Raw genomic sequence first — 11,848 nt, 5'->3', positions numbered from 1 at the left:
AAACGATTTCTACCGAGGAGCTGTCGATGTTCAGCGGAGTATGGACGCTCCGTCCCCTACAGTAGTCAAGAACCATCTCTTTTGTTTTGTTCACATTCAGAGACATGTTGTTGGCTCTGCACCAGCCCGTTAGCCGCTGCACCTCCTCTCTGTATGCTGACTCGTCGTTCTTGCTGATGAGACTCACCACGGTCGTCTCATCGGCGAACCTGATGATGTGGTTCGAGCTGTGTATTGCTGCACAGTCGCGGGTCAGCAGAGTGAACAGCAGTGGACTAAGCACACAGCCCTGGGGAGCCACCGTGCTCAGTATGATGGTCTTGGAGATGCTGCTCCCGATCTGGACTGACTGAGCTCTTTCAGTCAGTCAGCATCTTGCATATCTCTTTCAAGTCACGTCTCATCATGGTCCCTCCAAACAGAAGACTGCTCGCTTCCTCAACATGTCCTCACAAGACATGCTCTATGAAGTATAAAGTTCAATGTAAATATATTATCAATGTTTTCACGAGTCACCACATACTACCCTACGATTCATCTTCTTTTTTGTTGTTCGCATGAGCACATCTGGTTCCATGGTGTAATGGTGAGCACTCTGGACTCTGAATCCAGCGATCCGAGTTCGAGTCTCGGTGGAACCTGTTTCCTGCATTGAATTATACACAATGGAGAATTGTGTATGGATTATCTGTGACAATTTCAGTGAGAGGACTCATCGGTCGTGAGATCACGCCTATGTGTCTGAAGGCCCGACAGAAGGACTGAGTATGAGCTGTCACTGTACGGAGTACGGGCTCCGTGATGCAGACGGAGGATACAGAATTTTCGAAATTCGAAGACATTCGTGATGACTGCAGTTTATATTATTATCCTTCAGTTTTTTTTAAGAAAGTGTTTTCTTTCTTGTTGGCGTCATGGTTATTTTTATTGGGGGTGTGGTTGGGATTTGAAGACTAATATTCCTGTTTGAGTTTTCAGGTGTGAATGAATGTGTGGATGCGGAGCTGGTGCAGGGGCAGGGTTTCAAGGTTCTGGATCATAGATTCATGGAGTCATAGAAAAGTGCAGCACAGAAACAGGCTCTTTGTTCGATTTGATCCGTGCTGCATCATTTAAGCTGCCTAATCCCATCGAACTGCACTGGGACCATATCGCTCCATATCCCTATATCTACATGCCCATCCGAACTTCTCTTAAATATTGAAATCAAACTTGCATGCACCACTCATTCTGGCAGCTCGTCCCAACACTCTCACAAACATCTGAGTGAAGAATTTTCCTTCCTGTTCTCCTGAAACTTTCGCCTTTTACCTTTAACTCATGCCCTCTGGCTGTAGTCCCTCCCATCCCGCATGGAAAATGCACGCTTGCATTTACACAATCACTGGGACTTCATCTGTGCAGCGGTGATCGATACCAAAGGGATGGTTTTCATCTTCACAGGAAGGGAGTGGTGGTCATTATCCTGAGGTTCATTGCTGTTTTTTCACCACACGTTTTCTGGCAAACGATCATCGCAATTCGGAAACAAGAGAAAATCTACAGATGCTGGAAATTCGAGCAACAAACACAAAATTCTGGAGGAGCTTCACAGGCCTGGCAACATCTATGGAAAAAAAGTACTTCTTCCGTAAATGCTGCCTCACCTGCTGAGATCTTCCAGCAATTTCTCTGGGTTGACCATCGTACGTAATAGTCTGTAATTTCCCTTTGGAATCGAAGACAATTCGATATGACTGAACCGAGGCGAGACGGCGGTTCCTTTGCTGAGAGCAAGGAGGACACAAGCTTCAATCGATGCCAGCGCCCTGTTGAAGGCGAGATGGAGGTGACGAGATTCGGGCAAAATTGAGACTGTGTTTTACTTTGGTAACAATGTTAGGTCTGTGAAGGGAGCACTGGACTAAACTGCCCCGAGAAATTACACTTGCCAATGGAACTGTTTTGAACGGTGGTATTAAATTTCTTATAATTGACTGCTGAATCCTCATCTGTGAAGCTGCTTCATGAGGATGAGCATGAAGTCCGTTACTGCAACTACGGGTAATGGGATCAGATTTAGGTAACTGTACGTACAATACCTATGTCACAAGTGATATCACAAATTCTGTTGATGTTTCTCATGTTTGAATGACGTCATAGAGAGAAACATCGCTGTACCTTCCCTCAATTCACTTTCTGAGCGTCTGTTCGGAGTGTCCGAGGCTGCGGGAGGGTCAGGGTGGATTTAAAACGGGCATTAAACATATTGTCCACTTGGCATAGTTCTTTCCAAAGTGTTTCAGCTGTTCTCCCTGCATTCTACAGTCACTAGGACACAATAAGGGAATCGGCATGAGCGCTGGGAAGTGTGAGAGCTTATATCTTACTGCAACAGACCTTATTTAATGTTTCGAAGTGACGGAATCGGTGACCGAGTGTTACGCCGAACGGCTCTCAATTATAGACCCGTTCAGGGATTACTGGAGAAATGATGCTGAACACAACGTTCTCGATAAACAATAGACAATAGTCAATAGACAACAGGTGCAGAAGTAGACCATTCGACCCCTCGATTCTGCACCGCCATTCTGAGATCATGGCTGATCATTCACTATCAATACCCAGTCCCTGCCTTGTCCCCATATCCCTTGATTCCCCTATCCATCAGATATCTATCTAGCTCCTACTTGAAAGCATCCAGAGAATTGGCCTCCACCATCTTCCGTAAACCCACCCGTCGAGGGCTGTCTACAGTTTCGGTTGTTTCATATTCTAAATGACCACTTCAACACAGTTTGTTTTATTCAAAAAATTCTCCTGTATTTCCAGTTTTCATTTCCAGCAGGAAAAAGGTCACCGCGACAGGGAATCGAACCCTAGTCTACCGATTGATTGGAGGGGAGATTAACCACCACACTAATGAGAAATAAAGGAGGGGACGGAATCTGACACAGGGATTACAAACAAGAGAAAATCAGTAGATGCTGGAAATCAAAATAATGCACTCAAAATGCTGGAGGAACTCCGCAGTCCAGGCAGCATCAAAGGAAAAGAATAAACAGTCGACTTTTCTGTCTGAGACCCTTCATCACGGCGAACATACGTATGTCAAGGTATAAGAGAGCTCACAGAGTCACTTTGATGTCTGTTTGTTGGGTGTAGAGCAGGCGCCTTTCACACTGTGTGACTGGAGGGGTGTCAGGATGCTTTAGCGATTCAGTCAGTTAATGAGTTCAATGACTGGCCAAAGGAAGGGGTCCCATTAACGTCCAACTGCGAGTTTTTTCAATTGTTTGAAACATTTCTAAACAGGATTTGTTTTTCCCTTCGCTGATGCCTGAGGTAGGGAACCATTTCTAGCGCCGATTCTGTCAACAGTCGATTGGCTCCCCAAATTCCATCAGTATGTATACTTTGCAACGAGGTGGGGGGTGGGGGGGAGACCTAGTCTCCCCCTAGTTGGACCTAGTTTATACAAATGTCCCCGACGGGTACCGGGCGGAGCCCCGCCCACACCTCGGTTACTCAGACCACGTCTTTGTTATGCTAATCCCAGCATACAGACCGCTCATCAGGCGCTCCAGACCAGTTCAGAAGCAGGTGAAAATCTGGCCTGCAGGAGCTGTCTCTGCTCTTCAAGACTGTTTTGAGCACACTGACTGGCACATGTACAGGGAGGCTGCAACTGATGGCGACTCTAACAACTCAGAGGAGTGCACGGCATCAGTGACTAGCTACATCAGCAAGTGCATTGACGATGTTACTCTGTCCAAGACCATCACTATACGCGCTAACCAGAAGCCATGGATGACCGTGGAGGTCAGTGCGTTGCTGAGGACCCGTGACTCCGGATTCAGAGCAGCCGACAAGGCAGCCCTAACAACCGCAAGGGCCAAATATTACCTGGCCATCAGAGTGGCAAAGCGTGCACACGCCGATCGAATTCACAGCCACTTCCAGGGCAGCAGCAATACGCGGCGCATGCAGAAGGGCATGAAGGATATCACCAGTAACAGGATATCAGCAGACAGTACGGGTGATGTCTCCCTCCCTGATGCGCTGAATAACTTCTACGCCCGTTTTGAGGTGAAAAATGTCGTGGCGGCGAGGAAGTCCACCCACAAACCCCTTACAAATGACCAGGAGCTGTGTCTCACCGTGGTCGATGTGAGAAGATCCCTGAGCAGGGTCGACCCACGGAAGGATGCTGGACCAGACAACTTTCCTGGTAGAGTGCTTAGAGGATGTGCAGACCAGCTAGCAGATGCTCTCACTGACATCTACAACATCTCCCTGAGCAGCGCCACCATTCCAACGTGCTTCAAGGCCGCCACCATCTTTCTCGTGCCGAAATCTACAGTGTCGTGCTTAAATGACTACCGTCCCGATGCACTTAAGTCTATCATCATGACGTGTTTCAAGAGCTCTTCATGAGGCATATCAGGACCCTGCTGCCCCCCCTAATTGGACCCCCTGCAGTTTGCGTACAATCCCAACCGCTCAGCAGACGATGACATGGCCATCACCCTCCAGCTGGCACTAACCCACCTGGACAAAAAAGACTTATACGTTTAGATGCTGTTCATAGACTTCAGTTCAGAATTCAACACAATCGTCCCTCAGAAACTGATAGGAAAGCTGAGCCTATTGGGCCTGCACACTTCCCTCTGCAACTGGATAATAGACTTCCTGACTGGGACACCTCAGTCAGTCCAGATCAGGAGCAACGTCATGTGAACAAAACAAGACAAATGGTTGTTGACTTCAGGACGGCACGGAGCGACCACTGCCCGCTGAACATCGACGCCTCCTCAGTAGAGATCGTTAGGAGCAACAAATTACTTGGTGTTCACCTGGCGGAGAATATCCCATGATCCCCCAACACTAGCTCCATAGCAAAGTAAGTCCAGCAGCATCTCTACTTTCTGCAAATCTGAGTAAAGTCCAACTCCAGCCCACCCTCTCCCCCCCCCCCCCGCTTCACCACACTTCATCACATTCTACAGGGGTTGTATTGAGAGCATCCTGAACAGCTGCATCACATCACTGCCTGGTTTGGAAATTGCACCATCTCGGATCGCAAGAATCTGCAGTGGATAGTGAGGTCAGCAGTGAAGATCATCGGGCTCTTTATTCCCGCCATCACGGGCATTTACAACACAGGCTACATCCGGAAAGCAATCATGATTATGAAGGACTGCAAACTCTTCTCCCTCCTGCCGTTTGGGAAAAGGCACCGAAGTATTCATGCTTTCACGAACAGACTATGTAATTGTTTCTTCCCCCAAGCAATCAGACTGCTCAATTCCCAGAGCCTGGACTGACACCTTACAGCCCTATTGTCCTGTATATTATTTATATTAATGCCTGCACTGTTTAGTGCACTTTACGCAGTCCTGGGTAGGTCTGTAGTCTAGTGAGGCTGTTGTTTTTTTTTCAGTCTATGCTGTATTTTCGTAGATCCGTCTAGTTTTTGTACTGTGTCATGTCACACTATGGTCCTGTAAAACGTTGCCTCATTTTTTACAATGTATTGTACCTGCAGTTATGGTCGGCATGACAACAAACGTGACTTGACTTGATTTGCTTTACCCTGCAGTCCAAACACAGAGTGTTGTGTTTCTCCGGTCTGTGGGAATGACGCGACATCCACTGGTCGGAATAGGAACAACAACGGAGTGAGGAATGATCCTTCAGAAAGCAGCTCGGAAACTAATAAGCGAGTTACAGAACTGAATCTTATAGCAAAGGAGACGGTTCACTGCCCGAATCTCCAATCGATCATCAGGCGATTGCGGTATAGTGATGAGCATAACTGCTTTCGAACCAGTAGACCTGAGTTCGATTCTCGGCCATTTAAAAATCTACAATTTCAGGCTATAAAAATAACCTCTTTCAGAGCACAATGGGCATGGAACTCTTGGGACCAAGTCGACCACACACACACTAATTCATGGGCGATTATCTGTGAGTCTAAGCGTTTTATTAATTATCATTCAGTGTTGTAAATCAGAGATTGAATTCATATCCTTCATCTGAGATGAAACCAACTGGACTACGGCTGAACGATCGAGGACCCCAAATTAAATGAAAAACAAAACACTAGTTCCGGCCAGTCCGTTAGTTCCAAGGACTCCGCTCGAGGAAACACTTTCTGGACAAATCGAACAGACAGATGTCTGACCAAAGACACCTGCATCCTGGATATTATCTCCTTTTCCCTGTTCCATCGGGCGGAAAGCACAAACGCCTGAAAGAACGTTTCAGTCCCGCAGTTTTGTCTACTGAATCGTTTCGCAGTACGATAATGTGTACATTTGACCTCAGAATCCACCTCGGTATGATGCTGTAGCTTATTATGTACCTGTACTGTTCTTTCCCTGTCACTGTTGCACTTTATTCTGCTTTGTGTTATTGCTTTACCTTGTGCGATCTCAATGCACTGTGTAATGATTTCATCCTTATGAACAGTATGAACGGCGAAGGTTTTCACTCTATCTCGGCACGTATCTGAATTATAACAGTTCAAATTCCCATCGCGGCAGCAGAAGGGAACCCCGGCCTACGGTAAGCGCAGCGTTTCCCAGCTGGCAATGAAACAAAACAGAGAAGAAACATCTGCCGGATCATTAGCTGCCAACCTTTCGGTTAACAGCCGAACGCGCTCAGCGATGCGACACAGAGGCAGGTTTTGTGGAAAGTAAGAATAAATCTTTCAATTCTGTGTTGCAGATCGTGAAGAACAATCGCTGCTGGGCTGGACCCGATTTTTCACAGTCCACATGACCGGTTTGCATCAGAGAGTCACAGACAATATCAAACAGAAAATGCTGGAAATACACAGTTATCAGGACAGGAGAGTCCAGTACCAGAGGGCATGGATTCAGAAGGAGAGTCCAGTCCCAGAGGGCATGGATGGAGAATAAGAGATCAGTTATTTAAAACAGAGTTGAGGAAGAGTTTCTTCTCCCAGAGAGTTGTGGAGGTGTGGAATGCACTGCCTCGGAAGACGGTGGAGGCCAATTCTCTGGATGCTTTCAAGAAGGAGCTGGATAGTTATCTGATGGATAGGGGAATGAAGGGATATGGGGACAAGGCAGGGACTGGGTATTGATAGTGAATGATCAGCCATGATCTCAGAATGGTGGTGCAGACTCGAGGGGCCGAATGTTCTACTTCTGCACCTATTGTCTATTCTCTATTGTCTATTGACTCGAAGCTGCACGAGGAAATTTTAATGCATCCCGGGTGCATCGCCAAACAATTCGGACACGACTACACACTACCTTCTGAGTTCACTTCCGGTGTTTATCCAAACGGAAGAAGTGCTGCGCCTGTCCATTCACCTGCTCCTCACAACTTTCAGGGTCCCAAACTGTCCTTCCAGGTGAGGAAATACTTCAGCTGTGTGTTTGCCTGGGCCATCTAGTGTATCGGGTGTTCCCAATACGACCTCTACTCAATACGCAAGTTAGATTGGGGAACCATTTCGTCGAGCAACTTTGCTCCGTCCGCAACCAGCAGGATTTCCCAATGGTCAAACATATTAACTCCGCTGCCCATTCACATTCTGACATGATGGACCATGGATTCCTCTACTGTCACAATGAAGCCAATCTCGGGTGGAGAAGCGGCACTTCATATACCGTTTGATAGCCCTCAGACTGATAGAATGAACATCGATTTCCCTAACCCGGTAATTTTTCCATTCTTTATTTTAATTTTCCATTCGGGATTCACTTTTCCTCGCACGTCTACCTCCTACGTCTCTCCAGTCATCCGAACTAATTTCTGCTTTTCAAACCTTTTTTTTTTCATTTTCCACCAGTCACCTCCCAGCCTCTCATTTATTTCCCTTTCCTCAAAACATCAACCTTTTATTCTTACCTGGGTTCAACAATCATTTCCCAGTTTTCAAAACTCCCCTTTCCCCAACATATCTACATTCGCTCCTCACCTGGCCTGAACTATCACCTTGTAGCTTGAACTCCTTCTCTTTCCCCGCTTTGTTATTCTGGCTCCTTCCCACCTCCTTTCAAGTACAGATGAAGGAACACGGCCTAACACTCCGATTTGTTATTCCTCTCCATAGATGCTGACTGACCTGCTGAGGTCCTCCAGCGTTTTGTGTGCTAAACATTAAATTTGTTTCCCTTTGTACAAATGTCACCGACGTGCGTGAACTTCGCAGTGGAGCAGCAAGTCGTTGCTTTATTTAATTTGCACGTTGATGTGAACAAGAAGTGAAACATCCGGGCTCCTGGGTTCACAAAAAGACCTGGAGAGTCGCAGTGAGATCCGTGAGGCAGCCACCGTCCACTAGAGGGCACCAAGGGTTAGGGACCTGTGCAGCAGCGCACAACAGTTCCAAGTTCAAAAGAAATTCATTACAAAAGCACAAATATGCTACCATTAGGTGCGTTTTCTTGCGGGTATTTAAAGTAAGTGCAAAGAAACAGAATATAATCACTGAATGAGTGCACGCAAGACGGACAATCAATGTAGAAAGCATAACAGACTGTGAAAATATAAAAACGTAAAATAAAAATAAAAAATAATATAAAGTTAACCAATGGGGAGCATCCCTCCAAGCAAAACATCCCCATGACCCGAGCAGACAAATTGTGAAGAAGGAAACATGGAACGCTTGGCTCAGAGTTGGAGACATCTTCCCAGAAACAGACTGGCTCCTTGCGGTTATTCAGGGCCAGGTGGTTAACCGAAAAATATTTGAAATACATAATAAAATTCCTACAAATTAATGACGATGAATGCAGAAAATGAAAAGATTCACCAGGAACAATCCAAGACATAACAGGATTGAGCAGCAGTTTAACTCAATCTGATTACTTACAGGGGACAATCAATTGACAAACATCAGTTATCAAAATCTTGCTTTAAAATACAAACTAAAAAGGCAAAACACATTACTATAAATACAAATCTGTTCTAGATTAGGTTCAGAGTCCCACACGTTAATTTTTGTCTGATCCATTATTACAGATCGGACAATCCATAATAACCGTCTAGATATATAATATTTCAGGATGAAAAAGCAGTAACAACGTACATAATCGATATGGCCATTGCAAACACACATAACATACAACAACCAATAAGTGAAAAACAACAGAAATATGCTGAATTAAAAGAATAAATTTAAAGACTATTGAGCATGAACAGGGTGTAGAATGTCCCAATGTAATATCAAAAACTATCATCTCATAGTCCCTACACAATAGTATTAAACAGTAATGATAACAAACTAATATTTCTGTAAATCTCCTGAAAACCAGTAGACTATACGCCACTCGGCAATCCGTTCAGGTTTTACCAGCCTGAGCTGAGAAAGTCATAATAATAATAACAAAGCAAAAATGTCGACAGCATGAAACGTCGAGTTTGAAAGTGAGTTGTGGAAACGATCCGTGTTGGTGTGAGTGAAGTTGAGTGAATTTATCCCTCTGATTCAAGTGGCAATAATATAAATTTAAACATGAAATGCATTGGTGCCCTGTACTAGTTTCTGCTGGTTTTATCGTCCATGTACTATATATTCAGCTTATAGCAACATGAATGTAAGCAAGACAGGTCGTGGTAGTGTTCTGTTTTCTCTATGTGGATATATGTTTTTTCTAATGAATGCATTAGGGACAACAAGGCGCGCACAAAACGGACAGCAAAGGCCACTGGATCAACAGCGCCCCTGGATAGGCTTGAACCACCAACATTTCGGATAACTGCCGAACAGCGGCTGACCGATTGCATAGTAGAGGCCACCCAGATAAATGTGGAAAACAGGGTATGTTGCTGGTTTTGCAGGCGGCGAACAGTGATCGGAGTTTACTTTTACAATATATATCCGTGCAAGGGAATCAGGGAATCAAAACCGATATAAACAGGTAGTCGGCAGGATTCGACCCTGCGCGGGGAAACGCCACTGGATTTCTAGTCCATCGCCTTAACCACTCGGCCACGACTACAAGTGCTCTAGTGTTCTTCCACCTATAATTTATATTACAGTAGACTCAGATAGAGTTATTTACCAAATTAATCAATCGGATGTTTCATCAAAGACTCTCAGATATCACGTCGGTTTAGCCAGAGATGTTTTGCAGAATCCATCGTTTTTGGAATAAAACTGGAACTGGGGTTTAAATGTTAATTTACTTCCTTTGATGTGTATTACTTCATATGTTGTCATTGCTTTGCTCTTTGTTCTAGTGGTTACCCATTGTATTTTCCCCCGTGTGTGTTTTAGGGCAACTTTAATAACTTCAGTGTTTGCGAGCACCATGCCTTTACACATTTAGTTTTGCTGATTTTGCTTGATTTCATACATTTATATTGCATTTCAATATAGAAATATAGAAAACGTACAGCACAATAAAGTTCCTTCGGCACGCATGCTGTGCTGAAAATGTACTTACTTTAAAAATTACCTTGGATTACGCAGAGACCTCTATTTTTCTAAGATCCATGTACCATTTTTCCTAAACTCCATATTCCAATAATACTAATTCCAGTTAAATTACCGATGTACAGAATGGTATGAAATAGGGTACACTTATCATGTTTCTTCATGTTTTTATTCGGATAATATTTTTATATCCTTATCTTTATGTTTTGATTAGTCATGAATGCTGCTGTTCCTTCTGTGCCATATTCACTGAGACATATTAACAGTAATGTGATTCCCAGGAATTTCCATGGATCGAGAAAGAGGACATGTTGGCCACAGAGGATTTAAAATATGTAAGATAACATGGAACTCGAATGGCTCAACGACAGTGGAAGCATCAGATCAAGTGCCATGTGCTTGGAAATGAAGATGTCATTTTGCGGAACCGCTTTACATCTTCCATTTTGTGAGAGGAAAATTTCTGTGTTTTAAAGCAAACAGGTAATCTGCTGGTTAAGAGATATTTTCCAAATCCGAAGTTATTTGTGAGGTGTTTTTTGATATAATATAACATGCAAATATGTGAATGTTGGGGTTGATGCCTGTCTGGAGTTATTTAAACAGGTTTCTAAAGGGAACAAGGACCCATAAATTACCAGTTGACGCTTGCTGGGAAGAGGGAAATAAATGGATGCTGGCCTGGAGCAGAGCTAGCAAAAGGGAGAGTTCAAGCCAATCAGATTACCTACGGTTAACGACGCTGGAATGGGACAATTGAATAGGAAAATATGAATACAGAAGTGGAAACTTCGGATGTGCTACCAGTGATAACTATTTCTTGAAACCCACAATCCCAAGGAAGATCCCCAATTGCAGTGACTGGGAGAAGAAAGGATCGATCACGTGGCCAACTGAGCTGCCTTAATTTGGTGCTGTAGTTGGGAAAAGTAGTCTGAGTGAATATTGGTGCAGAGTGAACAGCAGAATTTTTGTTCGAAGTTGTTGGCCCAGTTTGGACATAGTTACGTTGCCGTTTAAGCAGAGACAGTAACGTGCGAGTTTTGATTATTTACAAGTTTCGGAGTATATTTCTAACCTAGTTCCATTGTCAACACTAGTGGCCTGGAACAAAAATACTCTTCCGGATGCATTGCAGAAATTCCATTTCTTATCTTGCACAGAAAAAAATGATCTGGTTAAACTTGCAGAAGTTGAAATATCTGAGAGTTGTAAACCTATCCACATGACATTTCCGTGTTATTTGCCAGGAGATCTGCTCCTTAATCTTCTACAAACCATGGAGAGAATGGCAGTATAATCCCAGCAAAGCGGTTGTTGGTTATTATTTTATTTATTCCTAAACTGAACTCACACCTACGAGGTGTGATTGTTAGGTTTGTGCCCTGAGTTAGAAGGAGTCAGTTTTAGCAAATCTAGCACAATTATTTTTCAACATAGTCCCCT

General features: G+C 44.3%; 2 non-coding genes across 2 annotated transcripts; one reads left to right on the top strand and one right to left on the bottom strand.

The window, feature by feature from the left end:
• Positions 1-569: 569 nt before the first annotated feature.
• On the top strand, positions 570-641 carry trnaq-cug (transfer RNA glutamine (anticodon CUG)). The gene has a single exon. It is a non-coding gene; the product is annotated as a tRNA-Gln (tRNA).
• A 9,242-nt stretch (positions 642-9,883) lies between these two features.
• trnas-aga (transfer RNA serine (anticodon AGA)) lies at positions 9,884-9,965 on the bottom strand. Its single transcript has one exon. It is a non-coding gene; the product is annotated as a tRNA-Ser (tRNA).
• Between the last annotated feature and the right edge of the window lie 1,883 nt (positions 9,966-11,848).

The sequence above is a fragment of the Hypanus sabinus genome, chromosome 31 (genome assembly GCF_030144855.1).
Source record: "Hypanus sabinus isolate sHypSab1 chromosome 31, sHypSab1.hap1, whole genome shotgun sequence".
Classification (NCBI taxonomy): Eukaryota; Metazoa; Chordata; class Chondrichthyes; order Myliobatiformes; family Dasyatidae; genus Hypanus; species Hypanus sabinus.
This window is presented reverse-complemented; position numbering and strand designations above follow the sequence as displayed.